Raw genomic sequence first — 9,167 nt, 5'->3', positions numbered from 1 at the left:
GGAAACAAAAACTTTAATGTTGAGTTTCTTATCACAGAAGGCTAATCCTAGGCCATGATAAAACATACAATGTGAGCCTGCTTTTCAAAATGAAGCTGATTAACTGTTTTCTTGGATTTCAGTGGTTATTTCTGTCATTTTTCAGCCTCAGGCACTGCAATTTGTAGCATAATTTCTCATACATTTTTGGTCTCCGAGAAGAAAACAGCTGATTGTTCTCTCTCCCCTCTGAAAACTCTCATCATAATTTATGCAAGACTAAATTACAAAAGCTGGTCCTCTTGAAGTTTAATTTCATTTTCAGTGTCATATTTGTAGTTAACAAATTTTCTCTGTCCTTTGAGGAGATTGTTTTTTGTTTTCTTTTTTTCATTTTAACAATGGTTGCTTTTGAAATCAAATGCTAGAAAGTAACATCCATTTACTAAACACTCTTCTTTAAAAATGATGGTGAAATGGTTCCCAGGTATTTTCAGTGAAGATTAAGGATTTAAAATACACGGTGATTTTTAATTTCAAAACCTGCCCCTGATTTTCTACAAGAGTATCAAAGGTATTTGAAAACCTGGAACCCCCACCCATTTTTGAGTTATACGCTCTACTACACATCTGCCTATTACCACATGATGGAAATAAAGCGGTAGTTATAAAACTCCCTTGAAAAGGGATCAGCTGTTGTAATGACCCTGAAATACTGTAGATGTCTTGGCATTCACTTCTTTATGAATTATTAAAAATAAGCTGCCTCTCTCTCACCAGTAATGAACATGAGAAGTAAGGTAAGGCAGTCTCTTAATTTTTAAAGTCTAAGGATTCCTTAGAAACATGACCATTTAGACAGTCAAAAATGGGGAAAAGTGGAATGGGGATCTGAGAGGTGCTGTTGTATTCTCAATCTGTATGTCTCCTGCTTGGTTTAGCAGAGTCAAATAAGAGAATTGAATTTTCCAAACAGAAGACTCATTAAATGTTATTCTTGATGGAGACAGGACGGAAGGGAGAAAATAAAGCTTTTCACTTCCCTGACATGTCATGGGGTCATAATGAAGAAGAGAGTTTGAAATGCATGTTTTTTACCAATATAGAAGGGCAGCCATTTTACTCTTAAGCTTTCTGAATTCTTCTATTCTTGGTGTGTCTCTTGTAAGTAGCAGGCCTTCTGTTTTAAGTAAACTTCTGTTTATTCTTCCCTGTCCATTTATTTTTTTCATGAAGGAAGATATTCAGGCTATTCCATCCTCTATGGAGACAGCAAGGACAAAACAAAGTCCACATCCTCACGATCTTACCTTTTAGTGGAAGGGGCACATGATAAACCAGTGAATATGTTACACACTGTAAAGTAGAGACTGGGTACTGAAGAAAGATAGAGCAGGGGGCTGGGAAGGGATAATGGTGATGCCTTTCTATCCTTGAGGAAATATATCACTAATGTATGTTACATTCCCCATCATTTAGTTCACTGCCACAATAAACCCATTGCATTCCTCCTTTTACTGACAACACTATACTATCTAAGGCTGGGTTATCCAGGTTGACATTTATTCTCTCTCTCCTCTCTCTCGTATTCTTTTCTCTCTGTACAACTACTCGCCCCCAACCATGTGCCACTAACACCAAATTGTTGTACTGCTCAAGTCTAGAATTTAAACCTGCCTGTGTTCCATAATAGCCTCTAATCTTGAAGCTCTTCACAGTAAAATTTATAGCAAATGAGTAGTTGAATTCTGTAAGCATCTGTTATCCTTGCTTTCCATTATACAGATAATTATTATATTCCATGTTTTTTTTTTAATTTGTGGTGCAAATTGCATTTCATAGTCACCATGTACATATATAAGCAAATATGATGAGGGTTCTCTGGAAGAAGACAGCAGGGTTAATGGAACAGGCCCTGGAGTCAGAAGACCGAGGTCACATCTTTGCTGTGAATACTTCACTTATTTTTCCAGAAACGTAATGTCCTCATCCATAAAATAATAATACGCTTCCTAACTTTGCAAGTTTTAGTGAAGATAATGAATGTTTACAAAGCGCTTTTATAGGACCCATGAAGAATCATGTGTATTAGCTATTGTGGTTGTTTTAAAAGATGCCCTGCCCTTCATCCTGAGCTGTGGAGACCCTGGTGTATTGAATAGAATGGAAATATTCCAAAATGGTGCAACTGCCCAACATCTTGCGAATGTCATGGAACATTCTTAGGTTTTTGCATTCTCATCCCTATTACATTTGTCAGGAAAATTCCATCACTTGGAGCTACCCTAGATAGGAAATAGAATCTCATCATTTTTCCCCCTGTAAAATAACTTAGTGTCTTTGGTGATTATTTAAATTCATTATAGAATGCCATAGAAGAGGAAATCTTATAGTTCTCTTTGACCTCACCTTACAAAGCAGCGTAACTCTGAACAGTCATAATTGAAGTACCCTGACGGCTTGTGAGTGTAGAATTAGAAAATATAATGACCTTCAGCTCTCTATGTTACATCTTTTGTGCTCATACAGTCTTGGTATGGAAGACACATAGGTACCTTGGCATCTTTCCTTACATAGATCTCTGTGCCTTGTCTCTTTGGATTACCTTCTTAGGTAAAAATTCTAGATTACTATGTCCAAAACCTTAATTCTTCTTTCCCAAGGATACTTCCCCTGCAAGACTCTTAGTTAATTAAATGGTGGGGAATGTAATATGGCCTCCCCTGATTCCAATGTCAAGTTGACTTTTCCATCAGTTCCAAAAAAATTTTACAAAAATGGGACTAGGATATAAAGATAATTAATAATCAGCCTCTATCTCTGAGAAGCTGACAGTCAATGGGAGAAGCGGGTAAATGCTTAGACACATAAATATGACATAATATAACAGAGGTGAGAACAGAGACTGTGGAAGCACAGAGAAGGGGCTGATTTTCATTGGAAAAATCAGAAAATGCTGCTCAAAAAAAAATGGCATTTGAGCTATCCCCGAAGGGTGAGTAGGATGCTTCAGGCCAAACTCTGAGTAGTTGATTCTGAGACAGAGCAATGGCAGGAGCAGAGGGGAGAGGCAGAAAAGTTCACAATGTGCTTAGAAGGTAGCAATGTGCCTACTGCAGCTGAAACACTGGGCATACAGTAAAGAACAGTAAAAAATGAGATTGAAAAGAATTGTGGGGCCCTACTACATGCCAAAGAGGATGGAATTTATCCAGTTTATGATTATGATGAGACCCTTCAAAAGTCTTAATTGTGAGAACTGAATGATCAGACCTGTTCGACAGCAGTAAAAAGTGGGCTCAGTGGTGCTGGGGAAAAGAGAAGGTTCTAGAAGAAGGGCAAAGTCCAGAGCCATTGCAGGACTGCTGCTTCTGCATAGGCAGTGGTACAGTGACATCAGTGAGAGTTCAGGTTCTGTAGTTCTACTGCCTGTGTTCAAAAAATGCCTGCATCTCTCTAGCTGTGACGTTGGTCATGCGACTCATTTTTCCTCTCTAAAATGGGGGCATCAAGTTCGTATCTATCTAATAGGGTTGTTATAAGACTTAAATGAATCAATACATTGTGTAATGTGATCATTTAAAAATGTTAAGTTTTATCATCATTATGTACAGTAGTCCAGGATGAGTTAAGGAAGGCTCCATATAGAAGGTTAGGTTGAGGGGCTTTATGTTTACCTCTGAGTTTAGTACCTAGTCAGCCACCAGGAAGAGGAACAATGAATGCAACCCACATTCAATGAGATCCATTTAAATTCCCAGGAAACTAAATCCTTAATTTCAAAGAGTTTTGACGTGGATAGTCTAAAATAGATCAAATTACATGAGTCAGCTTTCCTCAGGGAGTTTCACAGGTACTCTGAAAGATGTGGTGACTCTTTGAGGCCACTAGAGTGTCATTTTGTAAATCACTAATCTGGGCAACATAATGAGAAAACCTATTTCACTCAAGATTCAGCTTGGAGCTCTTGCGTTAGTGGGATAACTGCTCAGGGACTAGAGCAGGGGTGCAAATAACTTACTCAGTGGAACTCTAATAACATCAAATCGTTGGTATAGCCCCCAGAGTGACATCCTGAGATACAGCAAGTCAGGAACTTAGTAGATAGGATATAGACAGTTCATAATTCAGTGAATCCTGCAATTTCCTGATGGAAAAGTTGCTTTAGAAAAGACTCACATGGTATAACTCTGAGAAAGCAGCACATGGCAAAACCATGGTGTATACTCTAGGCTTATGGTTCCCAAATGGGCAGTTTTGCCACTTGGAAGACATTTGGCCATGTCTGGTGATATTTTTGGTTGTCACTAGATGAGATGCCACTAGCATCTAGTGGGTAGAGACCAGGGATGCTGCTAAACATCCTACAACGCACAGGATAGACCCCCACCACAAAGAATTGTCCAGCCCAAAATGTCAATCATGCTGCAGCTGGGAGAATCTGGGTTAGGCCATCGTTTAACCAAAATGTGATATATACATTACTGGTAATAAAACGTGTTTAAGACAACCTTTTATGAAAGTTTTAATAGTCATATTTATTTTAACATAATTTATAAACACATATAATTAGCACATGAAACCTATGATTACAAAGATATTGCTTAAGATGAGGCTAAATTGATATTTAAGTTTTTAAGATTTAAAAATACAAAGTAAATAATAGTGTAAATGGACTTCAAATATCGCACAGACAACAAAAACTAACGTGTGTGGGTATGATCAAGGTTCAGGAAATACTACTTTAGATTAGGCGTCAGAAAGCTTTTTCTGTAGAGAATCAGGTAGTAAATGTTTGAGGCTGTGTTGCATGTACTCAACTCTGCCATATTGGTGACAATGGATAAACAGATGAGCCCTCTCACCATGCTGACGTTAAAATCCAATGTCTGAGATAAATCCTTTAAACTCACTACCCCAGGAATGGCCTGACAATGGTAAGGTAGAACACTATTACTTACCTGGTTAGTAAGAAAGACTTAAATATTAATAAAGTAATAATGTCCATTTTTTTACAAGTGTTGTTGATGAGGCATGATGTTGTCTCCACCTTGCATGTGTACAGTTAATGGAGCTTGTGCTTAATTAAAGTACCAAATCTTACAAGTAGCACAATTTAATTTTTGGATACAGCATATTGAAACAGTGGGTTCAAATTCCATCCTTTCTTTACTACCCATGTCCTCATGAGCCTATTTATTATCCTCTTGAGCTCTCTATTTCCTGCTTAATAAAATGATGATAATGACACCTCTCCTGCAGAGACGTTATAAAGATGAAATGAGATACTGGGTGTGAATGTTTCTAGAACAGTGGGCAACACATTCAGTGAATGTTCTCCTTGTTTACTCCCTCCTCTCCTTCTCTACCTCAGTTCTTCTACCTATTTGATGAGGATGCCCTTTTTGTTAATAAGCCACTTAAAATGCTACCCAAAGTCAGGAGCACCCACAGCCCTGCCATGCACCACCAAATGCCTCTCTAAAAATGAAAAAAAAAAAAAAAAAAAGATCTCTTAATACAATTTGAATAGCATTTGTCAACCACTTACAAATGCACCTAAGTATCAGTGATTTCATTCAGCAAGAACGAACAATTCCTGAGTATCCACTTTGTGTCAGACATAGTGCTGGGTACCTGCTATGAACATGAATTAGACACGGCCCCTGCCCCTCAAAGACCCTTCAGCTTCATTGGACGAGGGAAGATAGTAAGCAAACAGATGTTCTCAATTTTCACAATTGTAGAGTCTCCTCAATTTTCACAATTATAGAGTCTCCTCAGAACATAGGCAATGAGTTGCCTGAGACAATTATTAAAAGATAAATAGACATTAACAAGGTGAGGGTGGAATAGGAGCACATTCCAGGCCAAGAGTGTGCAATGCATTGTCATACGTGACCAAGAGGTAAGTTACGTGGGGACAGAGGCTGAGTTCATAATATGGGTCAGATTGTGCAGGGCTTTGCATGTCATGCTGTGTTAGATGACTGCTTCTAGACAAATGGTTTTCACTTTTCTTTAGCAATGAGACCTTTCGTGTAGAGCAGATCTTCTAAGTGACAACTTAGTTATATAAAACTAGCATTGCTAAGACTGATGTTCAGCTGAGTATTCCCCTGTCTGCTCACAACCACCAGGGGTGGAGGCCAAATGTAATAAGGGGCTATGTTTAAGTTGATGTAGTTCTTTGCCTTGAATAGTATAGCTCATGATGTGTTAACTGGATTTTCCATTTGTGTCACTCGTGGAGTACTGGTTTTGTAGATGGGGCAGGCATTCAGAGTTCTAATGGATGAGACAACTAGATCTGAGTTTTAGAACATTACCCTGATAACTGAGAGTGTTCTGAAACCACTTGGAAGGCCAGTTCTATAAATAACAAGTGAAGGCCTCACTTAAAGGCATGGCCAGTGCGACACTTCTCAGGCAGCAGCCCTACAAAAAACATGTGGTTTACCCCAATTTGCAGTTGAGGAAGCTGAGGCTCAGAAAGGTTAAATAATTTGACTAATGTCAAAAGATAGTAAGTGGCAAAACTTGGGCTCGAATTCATATCTTGACTCCTCAAGCTGAGGTTCTGTAATAACCTTCCCAGCTTCCTTCTCAGCTAACTCTTCACTCTCATTTGTGTTTTCTTGCTCTCCTGTGCTTCTCCAGAGTTACCAGTTGAATGGGATCATCTGCGTGTTTGTCTTCCTTCCTCTCAGCACCTTTCCTAATACAGGGTTCGCAGTCAATGAATATTTATTAACAGAATATTTTAAAACGCTTTTGGTAGATTCACCTGGCTTCCTGGAAAACACCTTTTTCATCCTTACAGGAAATTAGACATTCTATTGCATACTAGATTCATACTTCAGGAAAATGACTCTATTGGCGAGGCAAGGTCTCCTGCTATTTCTATAGCGCCCCCAACAGGTAGTTGCTGATCACCATGACTGGTCCCTATTTCACGAGGCTGGTAGCATGATACCTAGCACCTGCTTAAGCAGCTGGGCAATCGGCCTTCTAATCCCATTCTACTCAAGGTCTCCCACTTCCCATGTGTCTTTGAGGAAGGAGACACCACAGTCTCCTTTTTATCACAGACTGCCTATAAGGCTGAGATTTTTTATCTTCCTTTCCATAATATTTCCCCTTTCTCTGCCCTCTTGAGGAAGTTTGGAGCCTTCTACCTTAAGGAGCTTTCTGGTTTCCACCTTTTTTTATCCCTCAAAAAAATTTTCCCACCAGACATGAATGTCTGTTGGCTGTTTTTCATCCCTCACACCTAATATCCCCAGCTCTATGCCTTTGTAGTAACCATTGTTAATTAATCTATAAGTGAAGTAAAGGAGAAAGCAGGGGTGGGGCAAAACATGAGCCATGGAATTACATTTTTACTCCTTCCATCCCTACCTTCCTTTAATACCCAATGTAGAAATCTAAGCAGAATTGGAACACTGTGTGTTGTTGCCTGATGGAAGGCCTACCCTGTGAGGTGGGATAGTAACTTCCCAGTCACCTTTCAGTCTACTGTTATATTTGTCACCCCAGAGACCATCTATCATGCACTCCACCTTCCCACTCTCATTACCACTTGTATTAAACTAAGTGGGAAACGGACTCCTTAAACAACTAATGTCGAATAAGATGCTGTATTTTTGTAAATATGTGATTTAGCCTTACTTGATAGCTGAAGGAGTTTTTTTCTTTCTTTTTTTTTTTAATTTATTGGGGTAACATTGGTTAATACAATTATATAATTTTCAGGTGTACATTATAATTTGACATCTGTATATTCTATTGTGTATTTACCACCCAAAGTCCAGTTTCCTTCAGCTACCATATATTTGATCCCCTTTACCCACTTTACTCTCTCCCTAGCCCCCTATATTTGACCCCCTTTAACTGTCTACCTCCCCCCTCCTCTGCCACCCCCACCCCTCTGGTAACCACTAGTCTATAGTCCATGTCCATGAGTTTCTGTTTGTTTGTCCTGTTCATTTGTTGCTTTGAGGTTTAAATTCCACATGTAAGTGATATCAAGTGATTTTCAAATTTTTCTGTCTGGCTTATTTTGCTTAGTATGATTATTTCAAGGTCCATCCATGTTGTTGCAAATGGCAGTATTTCATCTCTTCTTATGTCTGAGTGATATTCCATTGTATATATGTACTACAGCTTCTTTAGCCATCATCTATCATAGGACACTTCAGTTGCGTCCATGTCCTGGCCACTGTGAATAATGCTGCTATGAACATTGGTGTGCAAATATCTTTATAGATATGAGTTTTCAAGTCTTTGGGGTAAATACCCAGTAGAGGATTTGCTGAATCATATGGTAAATCAATTCTTAGTTTTTTTGAGGAACCTTCATACTGATTTCCATAGTAGCTATATGAAGGTTTTCTTTTTTTAAGTTGATTGAATTCATTGCCTTAAACATCATAGCTCATGATATGTTAACTAGATTTTTCATTTGTGTCACTGAAGAGTTACGTGAAAAATACAAAGAGCAAAATAGCCCTTTGAAAACAATGGGAAGAAGAAAGTTAATTGAATTTAAATTAGACCTAGCAATAATTTAAAGCATAATTGAAAATTTCAAAGTAAACTATCATGCATTCACATGTCATGAGTAAGATTTTTCTTTTGGATAAAATATTCAAATGTAAAATTTATGGATATATAATATAACCTCACACTCCATTATTTTATGAATGTCAAATACTTTTGGATGGTAAATGCATTGAGTTTGCTATGTTTAGAAATTCTTTAAGTGGAAGATAAAAATTTCACTACCAGTTAATCTGAAAAAGAATTATAAAATTTAACTGTGTTTCTGGGCCATTATTCTTGCTGGATTTCATTCAGAGCTTGTCATAAAAAGGATTCTAAATTGCTCTAGGAGCCTAGGATAGCCTCTGTTAATAAGATAAGTACTTTATTTCCTCCATTTTTGATATTATACATTTCCTAATTTTCCTACAATGAAATTATGTAGTTTTTATTTATGAAGTAAATCATTTTTAATTGAAAAATATATTGTATCTGAGTTGGTTCAAAATAAGAGGTAAAACCAAGAATATTATCATCATTGCTTCCTAGAAAATTGACCTACAGAAAAACCAGTTACCTATAGCCCTTAGGGTCTGACATCATCCTCGGGAGAGAACTTTCTCTAAGTCATTCTTCCCCACGTC

General features: G+C 37.9%; 1 protein-coding gene across 6 annotated transcripts in view; it reads left to right on the top strand.

Annotated features, from left to right (window-relative positions):
* PHACTR1 (phosphatase and actin regulator 1) overlaps positions 1–9,167 on the top strand; it is a 489,864-nt gene that overhangs the window by 433,352 nt on the left and 47,345 nt on the right. The window lies entirely within an intron of this gene.

This window comes from Pteropus alecto, unplaced genomic scaffold (assembly GCF_000325575.1).
Source record: "Pteropus alecto unplaced genomic scaffold, ASM32557v1 scaffold121, whole genome shotgun sequence".
Classification (NCBI taxonomy): Eukaryota; Metazoa; Chordata; class Mammalia; order Chiroptera; family Pteropodidae; genus Pteropus; species Pteropus alecto.
This window is presented reverse-complemented; position numbering and strand designations above follow the sequence as displayed.